We start from the raw sequence: 22,789 nt of genomic DNA on the forward strand, positions 1-22,789 counted from the left end.
CCAATACTCTAATGAATTTATGATCTTATAGTCTTGTGTATTTCTTCTTGTGGGGCAGATTAAAATCAATCTATACCTTCCTGCCCTGTATCTTTCCATTGGTTTGCCACAAAGGGTCTGTCCAATTTATTAGTGGACTTTTGTTTCTTAATATTACAGGTACACCAATATAACACATGAAATATTCATCACTCATCTCATCCTCTGGGGCAATATATACATACACCAAAGATGTTTACCACTGTCAACATTATAATAAGTGTTCAGAAATTGTTTCAAAATTAAAATTATGTGTTTTTACCTACTATTTTAGCTGTCATTTTGACAGACCAGTGATTCATTAGATTCAACCCTGTGGGAAACCTAGCTCATCATTGCAATCACAATGTTGGTGACATTAAATATTTGCTTTGCAAACAGATGTTTGCAAAAACATGAAGTAGGGAGAAAATAATCTGTTATCACTGACATCTGTTTTCTTATTTTGTCTGGTTTCATCATCCATTGAAGAAAAGTGAAGAAGATACTCAAAAAATTCATTAAGAGTTCTTTATTTTACCTGTCATACAGGCATTAGGTCAATGCTAAGGTCAGTAGGTAATACATTGAAAAGATCCTTTTTGGAATCTACTGGACCTTGGCACTGTAATTTCCTAATCATTAAAGCATAAGTTGTATGTGGAGCCTTCCTTCATGGACAATTTCGTTTGTAGCTTTTTTATTTTTCTTCTAGGGAGTTTGAATCCAGATGAAATATGACTTTTTACAAATGTTCTTATAAATCAATTTTGGATGAAAACACAGGTGCTAAATTTCCAGTCTGGATTAAGAGAAAGGAAAGCTAGAGAGAGAATAATAGGAATGGCCTCAGGTTAGAAAAAAATATTTAATAATTTGTCAAGACTAAAGCATTTTGAATTTAATATAAAGATAAAGCCAGAAGAATTCTGAAGTCCTTTCACTGAGGATTGTTTTTAAAAGTCAACTCCATAACCCAGGAAACTCTTGGAAAGGTAACTGTACTTTCACTGTGCTCTTGAATGGAAATGAATTGCAATTAAGATGGCAAATCAGCATTGTAAGAAGGGTCTAAAATAGGTAAGCTGAAAATATGCAACATGTCTTCCCTGGATAAAGGGAAGTGGGGAGTGGTGTGAGATAATCTGAAACAGTTTCAAATATACTGTTATGTTAGAATCTATCAATTTACCCCAACACCAGTGTAGTCCTAAAGAAAGAAAAAGGAAAATTTAAATTACTTAAAGCAACAAAATTATTACTCTAGTTGAATTTTTTTAGAAATGAAAAATGTTAGAAACACAGATAGACAGTGGAGATTCAATTCAAAGAATATAAAGTTTCCCTAACATTTCACCAAATTGTGCTCACTGCAAAAGTTTAGCTACAGAAAGAGTAGGATTAAATAAGATACAAATTGCGAAATGCTTAGCACAATGCCTGGCACACAGTAAGTGTTGTATGAATATTAACTTTTATTATTATTGTCATTATAGCTGTACAGTAATTTGTCTAGTTATAATAGAGTTGTGACAATATCACATTCTTGAAACTCTTCAAGATATGATCCAAAGATGAAGAGAACTACTTCAAACTTCTCATTTTGGACTTTGACCAAGGCTAACTTTTTCTTGGCAAGGTTCGACAGCTAGGATTTCATAGGATCTTATCCAAAGCTACAAGTGTCACATAAGAATGGACTATTGTTGCTTAAAGATATGTTTAACTAAAGACTTCAGATGGTAGTCAGAAGCCCGAGTTCATCTTATCTCATTTTTCCTTCTATGGAGAAACGAAGAGAACAAATTGGGTCAGACATCAGAGAATAAAGAAAGTTGTTCTCATCTTTGCATGACTGTGAATACAACCTCCCCACCCTTCAAGACAACATCTTTGAAGACCAAAGAAGTCATACTTTTATTTTGTTTTGTTAGTATAAATTATAGTAGAAACTGTGAGAATAAGGGTAATATCATAATAGAGAAATGGTAAAAAAAAATGAATGAACAGTTCTCAAAGGAAGAAATCCAAAGTGTGAACAAGTATACAAAAAAAAATGTCCAAATGAGCAATAATTCAAGAAATACACATTAAAGTAACACTGAGGTTGCATTTCATACACTTTGTACTGGCAAACAAAGAAGTTAAATTTTGGAAGCGCTGAGGGAAAACAGGTACTTATTGCACTTTGTGTAGAGATATAAACTGATGCAACCATTCTGGAAAGAAATTTGGAACTATACCCTAAAGTTAGTAAACTTTGCATACTCTATGATGCAGTGATACCACTTTCAGTCATACCCCTAAGAAAATAAAGAATAAAAGGACCCACATATACAAAAATATTTATAGCAGTTTTAATATTAACAATGAACAGAAAAGTAAGGGAGTGCCCATCAATTGAAAAAATGACTAATGAAATTATAATAAATTAATGTAATGGAATATTACTCCATTGTATGATGTGATAAAAGGCTTGGATTTGGAGAAATCTGGGAATTTATTTTTTATGAAATGATGCTGAGTAAAATGGAAAGGAACAGGGAAATTTTATTGAATTTTGTACATATCATGAGGTAATAATATTGTACAGGAAAATAACTTTGAATATCTAAGAAGTCTGATCAATGTGTTTTGTGACTCTTTTCTGTGAAATAGTTTTCCTCATTCTTCCTCTCCCTTAGTCTTATTCCCAGTGTATCCTCATTTCTCACCTCTTTTTTTAAATGAAATCATCTCATCATAGTCAACTTAAACCTGTGCCCTCTGGCTATGTAAATTTCTAACTGCACTAATAATGATAAAGTTCTTAGGACCTTCAAGTATCATATTCCCATATAGAAATATAAATAGTATTTATTCTTTTATGATTTCTCTTTCATGAAAACTTTTTATGATTCTCTTGAGTTTTGTATTTGAAAGTAAAAATTTCTATTCAGCCCTGGTTTTTTCATCAAGAATTCTTGAAAGTCCTTTATTAATTAAATATCTATTTTCCCCTGACGGATTATACTCAGTTTTGCTGAATAGGTTATGCTTAGTTGTAATCTAAGCTCCTCTGCCTTCCAGAATATCATCTTCCAAGCCCTTCAATTCTTTAAGGTAGAAACTACTAAATCTTGTGTGCTTCTGACTGTTGTTTTATGATACTTGAATTATTTCTGGCTGCTTGCAATATTTTCTCCTTGACCTGAGAGCTCTGGAATTTGGCTATGATATTCTATGAGTTTTAATTTGGGGACATCTTTCACAAGATAATTGATGGATTCTTTCAATTTCTATTTTATTCTCTAGATTTAATATATCAGGGCAGCTTCCTTCATAATTTATTGAAATATGATGTCTGAGCTCTTTCTTTGATCATCCCTTCCAGGTAGTCCAAAAATTCTTAAACTATCTGTCCTCTATTTTCCAAGTCAGTTGTTTTCCCAATGAGATATTTCACGTTGTCTTCTATTTTTTAAAATTCTTTTGACTTTTTAATTGTTTCTAAATGTCTAAAGGAGTCATTAGCTTCTGCTTGTCAAATTTAGTTCTTTAGAAATTATTTTCTTCATTGAACTTTTGTACTTCCTTTTCCTTTTGGCCAATTCTATTTTTTAAGGATTTCTTTTCTTCAGTAAATTTTTGTATCCTTTTTCCATTTGGTTAGTTCTGCTTTTTAAAGACTTCTCTTCAGTGGATCTCTCTCTGTCTCTCTGTCTCTGTCTCTGTCTCTCTCTCTCTCTCTCTCTCTCTCTCTCTCTCTCTCTCTCTCTCTCTCCCATACACACACACATCATTTATTCAATTTTGTTTTTCAACTGTTTCCTTCAGCATTTTTGTGCCTTTTTTCCCCAAAACCTAGGTGTTGACTCTATTTTCTTAAATTTCTTGTATCAGTCTCATTTCTTTACCCAATTTCCCCCCATGCCTCTTATTTGATTAAAAAAAAAACTTTTGTGCTTTTTTCCAGGAATTCTTGTTGAGCTTGTGTCTAATTCGCATTTTATTTGAGGTTTTCTTGTAGCTGTTTTGACACCGTTGTGTTCTTCTGAGTTTGTGTCTTCATCTTCCCTGTTACCATAGTAACCTTTTATGGTCAGGTTCTTTGTTGTTTCTCATTTTTATAGCCCATGTCTTGAATTTTAACTTTTTGTTTAAGTTGGGCTCTGCTCACAGGATAAAGGGGACACTGTTCAAGTGTCCAAAAAAACTTCAAGTTTTTTATACTGCTATTTCCAGAGGTAGATCTTGGAGCCTGTAAGTTTTTGATGCTTTCAAATATGTTGTAAGGAGATGCGTGGACACCGCTCTCCTGGCCTATTCTCTGATCTTCACCCAGGAAAGGACCTTGTTCCCCCAAAGATTCAAGCACTAGCACTCCTCTCGACTCTGAAACTGTGAACAGGTCCCATGCTTTCCATAGCCATAAGCCCTATTTCTCCTTTCTATCTTGCAGCTGAGACCAGGGACCTTATTCTCTTGTAACTGACCAGAGGCACTCTTCTCCATCCTAGAACTGTGACTAGGGTTCCTGGCCCTTTGCAGCTACATGTACTATTTCTCCTTTTGGATCTGGAACTGTGATGCAGGTCCCCGCTTTCCTATAGCCATAAGCATTAGTGTTCCTTTCTGCCTTTGGACTGAGACCAGGCCCCTGTTCCTTTGAGAGTGGCTACATGTGCTCTTCTTGTTTGGTATTTGTGACCGGGGCTCCTGCTTCCCTGTAGCTGCAAGGACTAGCACTCCTCTTCTCTCTGGAACTTTAACATGGAACTACATATGGGTAATGCAACAGGGTCTTGAAAGGCCTTTGTTACTTTTTTCTGACCACTTGTCTGACCCTCTTATTGTCTGTGGGCTCAAAACTTCTGAAGCTGCTGCTGCCCCTGTTGGATCCATTTCCAAAACCTGCTGCTGGCATTGTTGCATGGTTTGGTCTGCACTGTGTTGCACGCCCAACTACTACTCCAATGTGACGGACCTTGCCTGCCAACTTTCTGAGTTGTTTTGGACTGGATAATTTTTTAACCCAATTTGTTTGTTGATATTGTTACTCTAGAATTCAATTTTAGGCATCATTTTAAAGCTGTTTTGGAGGAGGTTTTGGAAGAGTTCAGTGAGTTCCAACCTCTACTCTGCCATCTTGGCTGGATTTCAGGAAATCTTTTAAAGTTAGATGCTGAATTTGTTTTATACTGCAAGAGAAAATCAGTTGCATGTATTTGGTGGAAATTCATGACTTTGTGTTCTTTTTCTGATCTGTTTAATATATGGAAATGTTTAGTTGTTTTAGGGGGTTCAGAATAATTTTTTTAAAATATGGCAGAAACCAAAACAAAGACAACATTTGAGATTGGTTTTTGATGTTTAGTTAAATGAATTTCCCCAAAGGAGTTCCTCTACTCTTTGGAAGGAAATATTTTTATTTTATCTATTCAGTTCCCAAACTGATCTTTTTGAACAATATACCCTTGAGCGAGACACCATGACTTTCCACTGATTTTTCTATAGTGCTATCCTTTCAGCATTCCCAGATACAAGCAAATCACAGAATAGTTTTATATTTATTTTTAAATATGTATAAATTTAGCAGTTATCTATAAGATAGACAACGATAATTTTCCATAAGCTCTCACTAGTGACAGTATCAAAGGCCTTGGTCAGATCAACAAACATTGTTTACAGACCTTTGTTCTGCTCGTGGCATTTCTCCTGGAGTTGTCTGGCAGCAAATACCATTACAAATGTTCCTTGGCTCTTTCTGAAGCCACACTGGATCTCAGGTAGATCAACATCTTCCAGGTGAAGGATCAGCCTATTAGGGAGGACTCCGGAAAGAATATTGCCAGCAGTGACTAAGAGAGAAACCTCCCTGTGATTGTTACAGGACAATCTATTTCCTTTACCTTTATAGAAATGGACAATGGAGGCATCCTCGAACTCCTGGGGGATAACCTCCTCTTGACATATAAACTGGAAAATATCAATCAGCTTTTGTATGAACAATGGACCCCCTACCTTTTAAATCTCAACTGGAATAGAATCAGCACCAGGTACTTTGCCACATGAAAGGAGCCTAATTACATCATGACATTTCAGATTTTACACATAAAGTAGTCCAATGCACCTCTTAAAAATCTATCTCAAATTTCTCCTTCACACCCAGAATATCAATAACATAGAAAGCATGGTTTTATCCTCTAAAAGTTGGAGGTAAATGTTAAAACCAAGATCCCCTTGAGAGATGGAGCACATTGCCAGAAAATTCATTTGAATTTAATTTAGCATGTATTTCCTGTGTGCCCTTAAAAAATTCTATCCCCTCTCTGGTCCATAGTTCCTTTGCTAAAATGATGATTGTGTAATAACATATTTCTAAGATTCCTTCCCTTTCTATCATCCATAATCTTAGAATGCAAGATATTTTTTGAGCGAGGAAAATGAAGCAAAACTGAATTGAAAGACACTAAGTAAATTCCCCCTTATTTAAAATGTTAACTGAGGGTTTCTTTGACATTAAGAGCATCCAACATTGTGTGAATACACAATTTTATTCAGTGATTTTAAATTGATACTGTTAGAACTCAAAGTCCTTTGTAAAAATAAATGTCCAGTATAGAACCAGGTAAATTAAAAGCTTCAACCTAATCTATAGGGCACTAAGCATCTATAAAGAACCTACTATGTGCCAGGCTCTGTGCTAGGCAGTGAGAATACAAATACAAACAATGAACCTATCCCCATTTGTGTGCTTATTCCTTGAGCAGAGTATATACTTTTGTTCCTACAAAACATCATATCATTAATCACCACCTTCACTTCTGTTTAGAGAAAGGGAAAACAAATGCAAAAACTTTGGGAGCTAACCTTCCAAATATGATTTCACTATCCAGAATATTGGCTTCTACTGCCAATTCTTTGATTGATGTAGTTCCAGTTTCTCATTTCCTAACCTTTCCAAATGTCAAAAATCATGAAAAGCTTTGCTACTATTAAGAATATGAGAGAAAAGAGACTCTTATACATAGGCATATCTGAAAGTGCCTTTATCTGATTGTCAGTGACAGGGAAGAGTGTCTTTACTCATCACCAATGTACCCAAGAGATATATTCCCTACCAATATGCATAACTGAATACTGAAATTGATTGAAGTTCTCACCTTGTGGGAATTCTGGTTCCTACAAAGAAAGTCCATCATCACAGAAGTTTCCATCAGTTAGTGACAGTAAAGTTATCACCAGATGACAGTACTAATGTTGGAAATGTCCTCCCAAAACTCACTTAAAGTGCTTTGATAAACAATTTGTATTTCTTTGAAAAACTTGGAAGCCTTGAAAGAAAAAAAAGACAATCCATTGAAATTAGTGCTAAGTTAAAAGTATAATATGTGAGAAAAGAATCACATGAAGGAGCTGAGAATGTTTATCTTGGAGGAAAGAACAGTTCAGTGAGTGAGAAGATAACTGTATTCAAACATTTGACGTTTTGTCATGTAGAAGGCAGAATAGATTTGTTCTCTTAGATCTCAGAGGACTGAAGTACAAGCATAGGCTGGAAGTTGTAAAGAGGAAGAAAACTGGGCTTGATTTAATGGAAAAATTCTGAACAGTTTTCTTAAACTAGACTGGATGACCTTTAAGGGTATTGGGCTTTCCCTCTCCAGAAACAAAGTTTGGATGATCAGTTTTCCAGTATAATGTACAGAATATCACCAAGGCTTTAAAAAACTTTTTTAAGAATTATGAAAAGATGTTAAGAGGCATTTGGAAGAGGAGCTCTCAATACCGAATTTTGTGAAGGTGGATTCAACACTGGGGTAATACAGATATAGTCATATGTATCTAGTTGTATATCTATAATTAGCTGTTTCTTTAAAAATATATTGGTATTTATTTCATTCCAATAGCTTTAAAATTTTTAAAAATTCATTTTTAAGATTTAGAATTCCAACTTCTCCTTCTCCTTCCTACCTTTACCCTACTCTTTGAGGAGGTAAGCAATAAGATATCAATTTTACATGTGAAGTCATACAAAACATATTTCGATATTAGTCATGTAGTAAACAAAAATTTACAGAAAGCCCAAGAAAAATGAAGCCAAAAAAGTATTCTTCCATCTGCCCTTAGAGTTCATCAGTGCTCTTTTTGTAGAGAACTCTCTGGATAACATTTTTTCATCATGGGTCCCTTGGAATTGTCTTGGATCATTGTCTTGATCAGAGTAGCTAAGTCATTTACAGTTGATCATCATTACAAGATTACTATATACAATGACCTTGTGGTTCTGTTCACTTCACTTTGCATCAATTCATATATGACTTCCCAGGTTTTTCTGAAAGCATCCTATTCATCATTTCTTGTAGACCAATCATATTCTATCACAATCATATACCACACCTTGTTCAACCATTCTACAATTAATGGGAGTGCCCTTGACCTCTAATTCTTTAAAAAAGAGCTTCTATAAATATATTTTGTCAGATAGGTCCTTTTCTGTTCCTTTGATCTTTTTGGGATACAGGGTCAAAGGGTAGGCACAATTTTAGAAACCTTTGGATTTAGTTCCAAATAGTTCTCCAGAATGGTTGGATTGGTTCACAACTCCACCAACAGTATGCCCCTATTTTTCAACATCCTGTCCAAATTTATAATTTTCATTTTCTGTAGTGTTAGCTAGTCTGATAGGCATTAAGTGGTACCTCAGAGTTGTTTTAAACTTCATTTCTTTAATCAGTAGTGATTTAGAGCATTTTTCATGTGACTATCAATAGCTTTGATTTCCTCTTCTGAAAGCTGTTTTTTCATAACCTTTGATCATTAATCAATTGGAGAATGGCTCTTTTTTAATTTATTTTTTATTATTTTTAGTTTTCAACATTGATTTCCATAAGATTTTGTTACAAATTTTCTCCCCATTTCTATCCTTCTCCCACCCCAAGATGGCACATATTCTGATTGTCCCTTCCCCACTCTGCCCTCCCTTCTGTCACCTCACTCTCCCCCCCCCCACCTTATCCCTTTGCCCTTACTTTCCTGTAGGGCAAGATAGATTTCTATACTCCATTTCCTGTATATCTTATTTCCCAGTACTTGTAAAAACAACGCTTTTTTTTGAATATTTGTTTTTATAACTTTGAGTTCCAAATTCTCTCCCTTCTTCCCTCCCCACACACCCTCCTTGAGAAGGCAAGGAATTCAAGATAGGCCACACATGAACCATTATGCAAAACACTTGCATAATAGTCAAGTTGTGAAAGACTAACTATATTTCCCTCCATCCTATCCTGTCCACCTTTATTCACTTTTCTCCTTTGACCATGTCCCTTTTCAAAAGTGTTTGCTTTTAACTACTTCCTCCCTCAATCTGCCCTCCCTTCTATCATTCCTCCTTTTTTATCCGCTTACCCCCTATTTTCTTGTAGCATAAGACAGCCAATTGAGTGTGTATGTTATTCCCTCCTTAAGTCAAATCCAATGAGAGCAAGATTCACTCATTCCTTTTTACCTGCCCCCTCTTCCCTTCCATTATAACTGCTTTTTCTTGCCACTTTTATGTGAGATAATTTACTCCATTCTATCTCTCCCTTTCTCCTTCTCTGGATATATTTCTCTCTCACCCCTTAATTTTATTATTATTATTAGATATCATCCTTTCATATTCAACTCACCCTGTGCCTTTTGTCTATATATATATATATATATATATATGTATGTATGTATATTTCCTTCAACTACCCTAATACTGAGAAAGGTCTCAAGAGTTACAAATGTCCCCTTTCCATGTAGAAATGTAAACAAAACAGTTCAACTTTAGTAAGTCCTTTATGATTTCTCTTTCCTGTTTACCTTTTCATGCTTCTCTTCATTCTTGTGTTTGAAAGTCAAATTTTCTATTCAGCTCCGGTCTACTCATCGAGAATGCTTGAAAGTCCTCAATTTTTTTGAAAATCCATATTTTGCCCTGGAGTATTATACTCAGTTTTGCTGGGTAGGTGATTCTTGGTTTTAATCCTAGCTCCTTTGACCTCCAGAATATTATATTCCAAGCCCTTCAATCCCTTAATGTAGAAGCTGCTAGATCTCATGTTATCCTGATTGTATTTCCACAATACTCAAATTGTTTCTTTCTGGCTGCTTGCAATATTTTCTTCTTGATCTCAGAACTCTGGAATTTGGTGACAATATTCCTAGGAGTTTGCTTTTTGGGATTCTTTCAATTTCTATTTTACCCTCTGGTTCTAGAATATCAGGGAAGTTTTCCTAAATAATTTCTTGAAAGATGATGTTTAGGCTCTTTTTTTGATCATGGCTTTCAAGTAGTCTAATAATTTTTAAATTGTCGCTCCTGGATCTATTCTCCAGGTCAGTGGTTTTTCCAGTGAGATATTTCATATTGTCTTCCATTTTTTCAATCATTTGGTTCTGTTTTATAATTTCTTGATTTATCATAGTCACTAGCTTCCACTTGCTCCATTCTAATTCTTAAGGTAGCATTTTCTTCAGTGGTCTTTTAGACCTCCTTTTCCATTTGGCTATTTCTGCCTTTTAAGGTATTCTTCTCCTCATGTACTTTTTAAAGCTCTTTTGCCATTTGGGTTAATCTATTTTTAAGGTGTTATTTTCTTCGCTATTTTTTTTGGGGGGGTCTCCTTTAGCAAGTTGTTGACTTGTTTTTCATGGTTTTCTCGCATCACTCTCATTTCTCTTCCCAGTTTTTCCTCTACTTCTCTTATTTGATTCTTCCAAATCCTTTTTGAGCTCTTCCATGGCCTGAGACAACTTCATATATTTCTTGGAGGATTTTGATGTATGATATTTGATTTTGTTGACTTCTTCTGGCTGTGATCTTCTTTGTCACCAAAAAAAAGATTCTGGAGTCTGAGTCTGAGTCCTTTTACGCTGCTTGCTCATCTTCCCAACTAGTTAATTGATGTTTGAGCTTTTCATCAGGGTATGACTGCCTTCAGAGTGGAGAGTGCTTTGCCCCAAGCTTTAGGGGTTTTCTGCTGCTGTTTTCATGGCTACTTCTATTCTGTGGTGTATGATACTCGTCTCCTGGCCTGTGCTCTGGCCTGTGAGTGTGAACACTCCTTTCTGCTGTGTAACTAACAGGAGGACTCCCTCTCTGCAGTCACTATAGGCTCTGCCACACCAGCCCTCCTCCTCTCCCAACAACTGCCAACCAGTACTGTAACCCAGATCCAAGCAGGGCAAAACATGATAGCCCTGCCTCAGTGCCAGCAAAGCTCTCCCTGCACTCCTGCTCTGATCTGCTGCTTGATTCCTCCAACCAGGTGGGCCTAGGGCCAGAAGCAACTGCAGCTGGAGCTCTGAAAGTAGCCACCAGAGCTTCCCGCTGCTGCCACTGTGCCACCTCCACTGCTCCAGGGCTGGGACCTGACCATGCAATTCTCTCACCCAGATCCAGCAGTTTTTGCACTGACTTGTTGCATTGTCATTGGTGTTTGTGGGTTGAGAAGTCTGGTAACTGCCACAGCTCAGTGATTCAAGGTCTGAATGCCTACTCCGCCTGACTTCTCATCTGGTTGGTCCTGGCACAGCCTATGCTGGGCTGCATTCTACTTCCCAGTGACCGTCCAGGCTATCTTGGGCTGGGGACTTGTTTCCCTCTGTTATTTTGTGAGTTCTGCAGCTCTAGAAATTGTTTAGAGTCTCTTTACAGGTGCTTAGTGTGGTTTAGGGGAGAGCTTAAGAGAGTCCCTGTTTTCAAGCCTCCATCTTGGCTTTCCCCCCAAATGGATCTTATTTTTAATGGTTTTGGCTCAGTTTCCTATATATTTAAGAAGCAAAGATTTTATCAGATAAACATCACAATTTTTCCATTTCTAAATTTCCTTCTAATTTTGGTTTCATTAGTTTTAGACTTCCCCATGATGCTTTACAGTAATAGAATAGCAGAGTTCTATGATTTAATAAAACCTTAATAAGTGGCTATCCCAAATTTTACCTGAAAAAAGAATTCCTCATACAAGAACCCCATTCACATTGAGATAACTATAACTTCAAAGGTTTTCTCTAAAGCTAAATTTTGTATTTTTAATTGCCTTATATGGCTTCTACTTTTGCTTGCTGGTACCCACTAGAACAACTCTAATAACAATTCCATATGATAACTCTTCAAATACCTGACTATGGCTCTCATCTCTCCCCTATATTATCTTGTGTCCAAGCTAATCATCTCCATTTCTTTCATCCAGTTCTCGTATGACAAGAAAGTTATTTGTACTCTTAGTTGATGACTTCTGAACTCCTTCCATCTTGTTAATATTTATCCTAAAATATGGTACTCAGAACTATACGTAGTACTCCAGTTCTGGTATTGACAGGACAAAGTTAAATTCAATTGTCAATCCCTCAATACTGTATATTGTACCTTTATAGATATAGCCCAACGTTAGCTTTCCAGTTTCCTTAACACATTGCTACCTCATATTGAAAATGTACTTTACCAGTGTTTTCATATGAATTTTTACCTTTTTATGCTGGAAAAATAGATATTTAAGAAATCCAAATATAACACCTTACATTATCTTTATTTAATTTCACTTTATTAGGTTTAGTCCAGTGTTCCAGAATATCAAGATGTTTTTGAATATTGAATATGCCAAGTGTCAGCTATATCTCACAACTCTGTTTCACATGAAAATATGGTTAGTCTGGCTAATAATAATAATGATAATAGTAAGTAGCATTTATGTAGTGCATAGTATGTGTCAGGTACTTTCCTAAGTGCTTTACAAATTATCTCACTTGATTTACAGTTGAGGAAACTGAGGCACACAGAAGTTAAGTTACTTGCCCAAGGTCACTCAAGTATCTGGGGTCTTGGGTTTTGAACTTGGGTCTTCCTGACTCCAGCCCCAGAACTCTATCCATTATTCCTCCTTTTTGCTTCATATATATGTGTGTGTGTGTGTGTGTGTGTGTGTGTATTTATATATGTATATGCATATATACATATATATACGTATATACATATATCTATATATGTTCAACTAAGTCATTGATTAAAATATTCCATAGAAAAAAGATGCTTACAGATTCTTGAGTAGCTCCATTTCTCTTTGAAATCTCTTGTTGAACTATTAATAACTACTCTTTAAGGACAGCCATTCAACTAGTTCCAAATCCAACAGACTTTTATTGTTGAACCTCCATTACTTTTTATTTTCCACAAGAGTAGTATTTCATTATCAAATACTAGTTTAAAATATATTTCACAATTTCCTCATCTGTAAAATGAGCTGGGGAAGGAAATGACAAACCACTCCAGTATCTTTGCCAAGAAAACTCCAAATGGGGTCATGAAGTGTCAGACATAATGGAAATAACTGAAAAACAACTATCTCTACACCAATCCCCTGTTCTACCACTTTCTCAAACCTGTGAAGAATGGAAATGAGATTAATTTGGTATGACCTGTTCTTTCTATAGTCTTATCATCATCAATGATCTTTTTTTTTCCATCTTTCCTGAAGAGCAACTCTTTGGATCTCTTCTCTTTTCCAATGTAAGTACAGCAAATGGCTTCTTACTGTTCTTAGCTTCCTTGACAGCTTTGTAGTGCTCTTAGCATTTTTTCTTATAGTACCATTCTTTTCTTTGTTACTATTTTTGCTTACATATTTTGCATATGTCTTTCTAAAAATAAGAGTTGGTCAATAAAGTCCACATGCATTCACATCAGCCTCTTATACAAATTACCATTTTGCTCTTAATCAGCATTATTTTTCTTACATCTTCAGCCTTTCACTATGGAAATCTTTACATCCCTCTTGAGCTTAATTTCCCTATACATATAATTTTAATTCTTAAACTCCCTTCCAAGCCTTTTGATGTCTTTAAATTTGGGGATGCATATTATCGTGGTTTTCCCCTTCCTTTTTATCACAAAGGCCAAGATGGCTACTTACCCCTGAGGTTCTCTTCATTTCCCTACTGACCCCAGCCATTGCTACATAATCATTTCCTCCCCATTCTTGAAAATCAGACACCAAATAGAATGTCCCCTTGTTGGTTGCTTAACATTTTAAATAATTCAATTTTCAGTAAGACAATTTAAAAAAGTCATTATCTGTTCTTCTTTGAGCACAGGTCTCTAATAGATGGACAACAACTTTAAGTCCTCCAACATTACTAACTGTGCCTCTGTGCCTGGTTTGTGATCTGATTTCCAGACTCCTCATGCATTTCTTCTTTCTGTCTGGGTAGCCTGCAATATATTATGATGGCAATATAACATTTTTTCTACATTCATCGGTCTTCAGTCAATCAGTTAACAAATATTTATTAATTGCCTACTCTATACCAAACAATATGCTAAGTGCTGGAGACAAAAAGACAAATAAAAACATAACTCTTTTCCCCAAAGTGCTTATATTCTAATGGTAGACACAATATGCAAACTATGCTATGCATACAGGACATAAAGTATAAATGGATCATTTACCCAAATGTTCTCTACCATGCTTTACCTTTCTTATTTCTGGATTTTTTAATTCAAGCATATCTTTTTAATATGTAAGATCACTCCTTTGGTAATTTTTAGCTACTCTGTTTCTTTTAAGTAAGTTGTATATTAGTGAAATCATAGATCTCATGCCACCAAGTCTCAGTGATGCCTATGGCTTCAAATGACTCCTGCCACTAGAAGTTCTAGCTTATCTTGCTTACGTGCTATATTCTGCATTTGTTATTAATCTAGGAACATCTTTATAAAGCATATATTAAAAGATGTTTAGCAACGATTGAGAAGAATAAGAAATAACAAATAGGTACAATTTTCACTGGTGGAAAGAGAAATCACGATGAGAGAGACAATGGATTTACATAATTATTAGTAACTAAATGCATGTTAAGTAATTCTGAAATATCAAGTACAAGTAACAAAGTAGATTTTGTACTCTAAAATGGAGATGCATGAGAGGTGTGATTTAAATGAATCACGTTAGAGAACAGGCAGTGTACATAGAGATGTGGCTATGACTTTAAGGGTGTGGCTAAAGAGAAGAAACTCTTCAATCACATGAATTAGTCAGAAAGATAGACCAGGATGGATCACAGGATGTGTTCTGTGAATACTCTGACTAGTTTTGGCATAATCATCACAAAGAGTTTGTCTTTCTAACCTGACATAAAACCAGATATGGTATAAAGGAAAGAACACTGGTCTTGGGGTAGGAAGATATAGGTTTGCCCCAATATCTGCTAACTGCATGATATTGGATGAGTTACTCAACCTTTTATAAGGTACAGCTTTTTCATAGATAAAATATAGAAAAAACAATGCTTATATAATGCTAGAAATGTGAATTATTTTTCTGGTGGGTAATTTCATCGGAAATCTTTACATCTAAATGAGGCCTAGTCTGCAGGAACTTCCTTAGCTCATTCCAAGACAGAAAGAAAAAAAAAACTTAAACAAAGAATATTATATATTGAAGAGATATTTTATGATGAAGTAAAAACCACCAGTGAAAAAGAGAATAGTGTATACAGCATTCTCTAGAGATTATGAAACAATAGTGAAATGCTCCAGAATAGTTCAAAAGAGAAATGCGATTTCTAAAAGAACATATGAATATATAGGAAGTAAGTCTGAATCAGAGCTTTTGAAGTAGCGCAATAGAACAAAGGATGGGGAATAGGCTTTGAAAAAGATAATGTCAGATATAGGACATGTTAAAATACAGATATGGGAAAAAATGGCAGAATACAGAAACAAGGCAAACAATTTTAAAGCACACATAAATTTTAAAAGGCCAAAATAACTAACTGAAGACAACAGGTACAAAAATAACTCAGAATCATAAGCCTCCCAGGGAATGGGGAGAGCATGATGAATTTACAAATCTAAATAGCATGCTCTTATAAATAATGATAAAAATGACCAGAACTTTTGAATACAAATGACAATAAAGTATTGATTGTTCGTGTTCACAAATGACCTTGACAGAAAAACCCTAACCTTGAAACCGCAAAGGTAATCTCTAAATTTCAAAATTTCAATGCTAAACAAAAAATATGCAAATAATTATGAGAGAAGTCTGCAGCTTGAAAGGAACCTCCATCCAAAATTGTCAATATTACTCCATAGTTAAGAAAAATCAGATAAAAGAAAAGAACGGTGTATTCTACAAAACAAAGAAGGTCAATATGGAATTTAATATAAGAGCCTAAAATATGAAAAATATGGGCCTTCAGTAAAAGAGCAACATTTAATCCATACCTGAATAAATAAGTGAAATTGTAACAGAACATCAAAAGAAAATGAATATACTTGACTGGCAGTAATCTCCAAACAAAGGAAAGAGAAATAGAATTCTAGAGGAATGTTAAGTGAAGAAATTAATTATTTTATTTTGGGCACATTTTCCCCCAAAATCAAGCAAGTAAAAGAAAGAACATAGAAAGTCAACTTAACAAAAAAGATCTAGGAGCCAAAAGATTTTTGAATTAAATTGTTTAGAAGAATCAAAAGAAGGGAAAGAGAAAAAACTGAATGAATATTTGATGGGCAAAATCCCATGCTTCTTTATATGTGAATTAATATCTTTTTGGGAGACAATGCAATTTAGCTGAGTCAACTGAGAGGTGATAGAGGAAATAAGAGACGTGAGTACTCAATATGTATTCTGTCTAACCTTGTGGCAATCAGAGAAAGGAGAGTAACTTCTTCAGTCTCTTGAGATAGGGCCAATGGGAGAATAGGGCATGAGCTGTATCCCTATATAAATACACAAACACACAATAGGGATACTTAGGAATAGAGGGTAGGCCCCAACTTAAAATGGGAAATACAAAGGTCATTCAAATAACTCCCCATGGATGTATGTATGTGTATGTTGCCTGTAAGTATTCATAGGGGTGCTTGTGTGTGTATGTGTGGTGGTGGTGAAAAACATGGTCTGGTGATAGTTTCATAAGGCAGGAATGGCTATAATACAAAAGCATTTCCTTCAAGAAATACATGCACAAACATACATATATACACACACATACACACACACATTCATACACACATAGGCATAATATATTTCATATATACCCATATGCATATAACATGTAAATGAAGCATGTGTAGGATATTTCTGCACTACGTATGTGTGTATCATATATGTCATGTGTAAATGGCTATTTATAACCATAAACATGCATGCATATGTATATGTGTATATTTACATGTACATATAAGCATATATGTGTGCATATATCTATATCATATCTCAGATTACTGCAATATCTCTGTTTGTCTCTTTGCTTCTGGTCTTTTCAGTCCAACTTCACATCCACACAGTCAAATTTAATGTTTCTAAACCATTCTTTTGATAATATTTTGAACTTTTAAGAAATCTCCAATGGCTCCTCACTGCTTATACAATAAAATCCTAACTCTTTGCTCTGTCATTCAAGCTGCTTAGGCCCCATTTTCCTTTCCAACTGTTAGATTATAAAAATCAAGAGGCATAAACTATCTCAAGTTAGTGAGTTCACTGATGTCACATAAAGCAGCCAGAGTGCATATATGTTGTCTGAACACATGCACACAGGTAGCTCATTAGAGAACCTACACAATTCCCTTAAATCACTCCCAGTTTTTATACCTTCTATCAAACAAATCTGACGTCTTCTCTTTGCCAAGCACTGTTCCCCAGCTGACGCAATATTGGTATGAGTCCTTTTTCTTATCCTGAAGACATTGTTTTTCAGAATGTCCAGAGGTCTCCTGTACACACGATACTGAAATTGATCAACAACTCAGTTGCTTCCTTTTCCTGTTTTGCAACCTTGGGGATCAGCATGAATTATTTTCCTTTATTGCAGCCTTTTGTCATCGTCATACAAAAAAATTTAACCCTTTACAACTTTATTTTTCACTTCTCCCTTTTAAGGGAGTTTTCCACTTAAGCCAAATTGTTTTATTTTATCTTCCCCAAACACCGTGCATTTGTGTGCTTCTACTTCTTGGTTCAGTTGTCTCATCTGCCTACCATTCCCTCACCATCTAATTCATTCTAAGAATTCATCCATTGCATCTAATTCAAACACTTTATTTCTTTTTATACTATTTAATATATTTAGTTTTCAGCATTGATTTTCACAAGAGTTTGAGTTACAAATTTTCTCCCATTTCTACCCTCCCACCCAGTCCAAGATGGCGTATATTCTGGTTGCCCCATTCCCCAGTCAGCCCTCCCATCTGTCACCCCCCTCCCCTTGCATCCCCCTTTCCCTTCTTCTCTTGTAGGGTGAGATAAATTTCTATACCCCCTTGCCCGTGTATCTAATTTCCTAGTTGCATGCAAAAACTTCTTTTTGTTGTTTTTGAACATCTGTTTTTAAAAACTTTGAGTTCCAAATTCTCTCCCCTCTTCCATCCCCACCCACCCTCCCTAAGAAGGGAAGCAATTCAACATAGGCCACATGCGTATTGTTATGTAAAACGCTTCCACAATATTCATGTTGTGAAAGATTAACTATGTTTTGCTCCTTCCTAACCTATCCCCTTTTATCCAGTTTTCTCCTTTCTGCCCTCCCTTCTATCATCCCTCCTTTTTTATCTTCTTCCTCCTTCTTTCCTGTGGGGTAAGATACCCAATTGAGTGTGTATCATATTCCCTCCTCAGGTCAAATCCAATGAGAGCAAGATTTACTCATTCCTCCTCACCTGCCCCCTCTTCCCTTCTTAGAGAACCACTTTTTCTTGCCACTTTTATGCAAGATAATTTCTCCCTCTCTCAATATATTCCTCTCTTATCCCTTAATTTGATTTTAATTTTTTAGATATCATCCCTTCATATTCAACTCACCCCAGGCCTTCTGTCTATATATATATATATATATACACATACACATACACACACACACATATATATACACATAGACACACACATATGTATATATATGCATACATACACACACACACACATATATATATATATATATATACATACATACATATATATGCATATTCCTTTCAGCTACTATGATACTGAGGTCTCATCAATCATACACATCATCTTTCCATGTAGGAATGTAAACAAAACAGTTCAACTTTAGTGAGTCCTTTATGATTTCTCTTTCTTGTTTACCTTTTCATACTTCTCTTGATTCTTGTGTTTGAAAGTCAAATTTTCTATTCAGCTCTGGTCTTTTCACTGAGAAAGCTTGAAAGTCCTCTATTTTAATGAAAATCCATATTTTGCCTTGGAGCATGATACTCAGTTTTGCTGGGTAGGTGATTCTTGGTTTTAATCCTAGCTCCATTGACCTCCAGAATATCATATTCCAAGCCCTTCGGTCACTTAATGTGGAAGCTGCTAGATCCTGTATTATCCTGATTGTTTTTCCACAATACTCAAATTGTTTCTTTCTGGCTGCTTGCAGTATTTTCTCCTTGACCTGGGAGCTCTGGAATTTGGCGACAATGTTCCTAGGAGTTTTCTTTTGGGGATCTTTTTGAGGAGGCGATCTGTGGATTCTTTCAATTTCTATTTTACCCTCTCACTCTAGAATATCAGGGCAGTTTTCCTAAATAATTTCTTGAAAGATGATATCTAGGCTCTTTTTTTGATCATGGCTTTGAGGTAGTCCAATAATTTTCAAATTATCTCTCCTGGATCTATTTTCCAGGTGAATGTTTTTTCCAATGAGATATTTCACATTGTCTTCCACTTTTTCATTCCTTTGGTTCTGTTTTATAATATCTTGATTTCTCATAAAGTCACTAGCTTCCACTTGCTCCAATCTAATTTTTAAGGTAGTATCTTCTTCAGTGGTCTTTTGGACCTCCTTTTTCATTTGAGTACATTCTTCACCTCATTGGCTTTTTGGAGCTCTTTTGCCATTTGAGTTAGTCTATTTTTAAGGTGTTTTCTTCAATATTTTTTCAGTATTTTTTTGGGTCTCCTTTAGCAAGTCATTGACTTGTTTTTCATGGTTTTCTTGCATCATTCTCATTTCTTGTCCCAATTTTTCCTCTACTTCTCTAACTTGCTTTTCCAAATCCTTTTTGAGCTCTTCCGTGGCCTGAGACCAGTTTTTCTTGGAGGCTTTTGATGTAGGCTCTTTGACTTTGTTTACTTCTTCTGTCTGTTTGTTTTGGTCTTCTTTGTCGCCAAAGAAAGATTCCAAAGTCTGAGACTGAATCTGAGTGCGTTTTCGCTGCCTGGCCATGTTCCCAACCAACTTACTTAACCCTTGAGTTTTTCATCGGGGTATGACTGCTTGTAGAGCAAAGAATACTTTGTTCCAAACTTGAGGGGATGTGCTGTTGATTTCAGAGCTATTTCTATACAGCCAGCTCTGTCACACCAGCACTCCTCCTTCCCCAAGAACCGCCAACCCAGACCTGAAGCAAATCTTAAGCAGGCTCTTCACTCCTGCTTTGATCTGCCACTTAATTCCTCCCACCAGGTGGACCTGGGACTGGAAGTAACTGCAGCTGTAGTTCTGTAGCTGCACCACCCCCGCTGTCCCTGGGGTGGTGGCAGAACTGTGAACTCTGTCCCCTGCAGCTTTTCCCACTAACCTTCTCTGTTGTCTTTGGTGTTTGTGGGTTGAGAAGTCTGGTAACTGCCAGAGCTCACTGATTCAGGGTGCTAGGGACTGTTCCTCCTGGCTCCTGGTCTGGTTGGTCCTTCCGCTGCCCACATTTAGGTCTGCTCTCCTCCCCTCTGTGTGCTATAGACCTCATCCAGTGACCATCCAGGCTGTCCTGGGATGGATCCCTGCTTCACTCTGCTATTTTGTGGTTTCTGCAGTTCTAGAATCTGGTCAGAGCCATTTTTCATAGGTTTTTGGAGGGACTTGGCCAGGTGCTTATGCAAGTCCCTGCTTTCCAGCTGCCATCTTTGCTCTGCCCCCCCACCCCGCCCCACCCCAAACCCTTCATTTCTTCAGGGCCAGTTAAATCTGACCTTTTTCATCAAGTAGTTTCCTGAACATACCAGGTAGGAGAGATCTAGCTTTCTAGCTTTTAAGATATTGATTGGAATTGCATATATATTGTACCTTTACATTGATCTCAGTGGCTAGAACCATATATAGAATATGACAGGTGGTCAGTAAATATTTGTTGAAGTAAAGAATGCTAGAAATGTTGGAAAACTCTGAAGAATTCCTCTGACCTTCTAGAGGGAATATGATGCTATTTTTGACCTTAAAGAGTTATGCTTTATTGAACTCATTGGATAATTTGAAGGAAAACTTCCTTGAAAATGTAGTTTAGCTCAAATTAGAATAATAGACATGTGCATGACCTGAGGAAAGGAAAATAATCAATAAAGACTTACTCTATTTGCATAGTACATTGCCATTTATTCCCATCCAATCCTTATGACACATGAAGGCATCATTAGAGAAGCTTCTTAACCAACTTATATTTGATTGCATCCTTATATTTAGCAACTTAAAGTAAAAACTTGGTTGTAGAGAAATTTCTGTTAATCTATATCCATTTCCATTATTCATCTGAAGAGGAAATCTTAGCACCTGATAAAGAAGGCACTTTTGAACAATTCTGAATTTTATAAGATAATGTAACTTTACATGTAAATACTGTCATTTCCTGTAAAATGAGAAACTTTTTAAATTTGAGAAATAGTAAGAAGTCCAATCTGGGGCCTCCTAGCATCTTTACAAATTTCCTGTGTCAAAAAATAAAAACACCTGAAAAATAAGTACATGATCCTAGGATGAGGATGTCTATAAAACAGATGGTTAAATTGTCATTGACTAGAAAGCATGGACTTACCCAATTAAGGATGGAAAGGGCATAGCATAGGGAGTGGGGAGACTTGGCCTTTCAGTCACAAAATTACAAGATTGGATTATATGATCTTTAAGGTCCTATCCAGCTCTACATCTCTGTGATTTATTGACCATCACAAAATAACTTCTGTTCTCAGTGAGAGCTGTCGACTCTTTCGGGAAACCATTTAGTCTTATGGGGATCCAGGCATTTAAAAAATGTATCTGATTTTAGGGAAGCTTCTTACTGAGATTTAGGAGAACAGGTTGCCTGTGACAAGTTCTTCCCTGTAGAATTCCCTGATGAAGTTTGGAATATGTCATTTGGAAGCAGAGTCGTGACTTTTACAATTTATTGTAAGGACCTTAAATTGCTTTCATTTTCTGAAATGAAAAATTAGCATAATGCCACATTTTCACTTTGAAATGTTGAAATCTTTATCATCAAAATGCATATGTTTAGGATGAGCTTTGGTTAATGATGGAAACCACAGAAATTGAAATTAATAGGTTTCTTTGTAGAGTAGATATGCAATAGGAAATTCTCAACTTACTGGAAAGATAGCTCAGTGTCATTGGAGCTGAATATTTTGTAATTTCTGGAATATCTATTTTATTTGAAAGATTTAAAAGTATCTTTAGTTAATCAATTAGGAAGCATTTACTATGTCCCAGGCATTATACTACATGTTAGAGAAAAGCTAAAAACAATTCTAGCTCTCCAGAAGATTACATTCCAAGATGGCTTTAGAATGGAAGGCAATACCAACTGGGGAAACTGGGAAAGGTCAGCTACTTATAAGGAACAGTCAATTGAACTAGGTCTTAGAGGAAACCGGGGATTCTAAGAGTCAGAGGCTGAGAGGGAGTACATTCTAGGCATGAGGGAGAGCCAGCTATGGAAAACAATAATGAATTAGAAGTCAGAATCCTGGGGTTGTACCTTCAGCTCTGTGATTTTCAGCAAGTCAAACCTCTCAGAACTTCACATGCCACATTTGTAAAATGAGAGAAT

Source organism: Trichosurus vulpecula, chromosome 3, assembly GCF_011100635.1.
Source record: "Trichosurus vulpecula isolate mTriVul1 chromosome 3, mTriVul1.pri, whole genome shotgun sequence".
NCBI lineage: Eukaryota > Metazoa > Chordata > Mammalia > Diprotodontia > Phalangeridae > Trichosurus > Trichosurus vulpecula.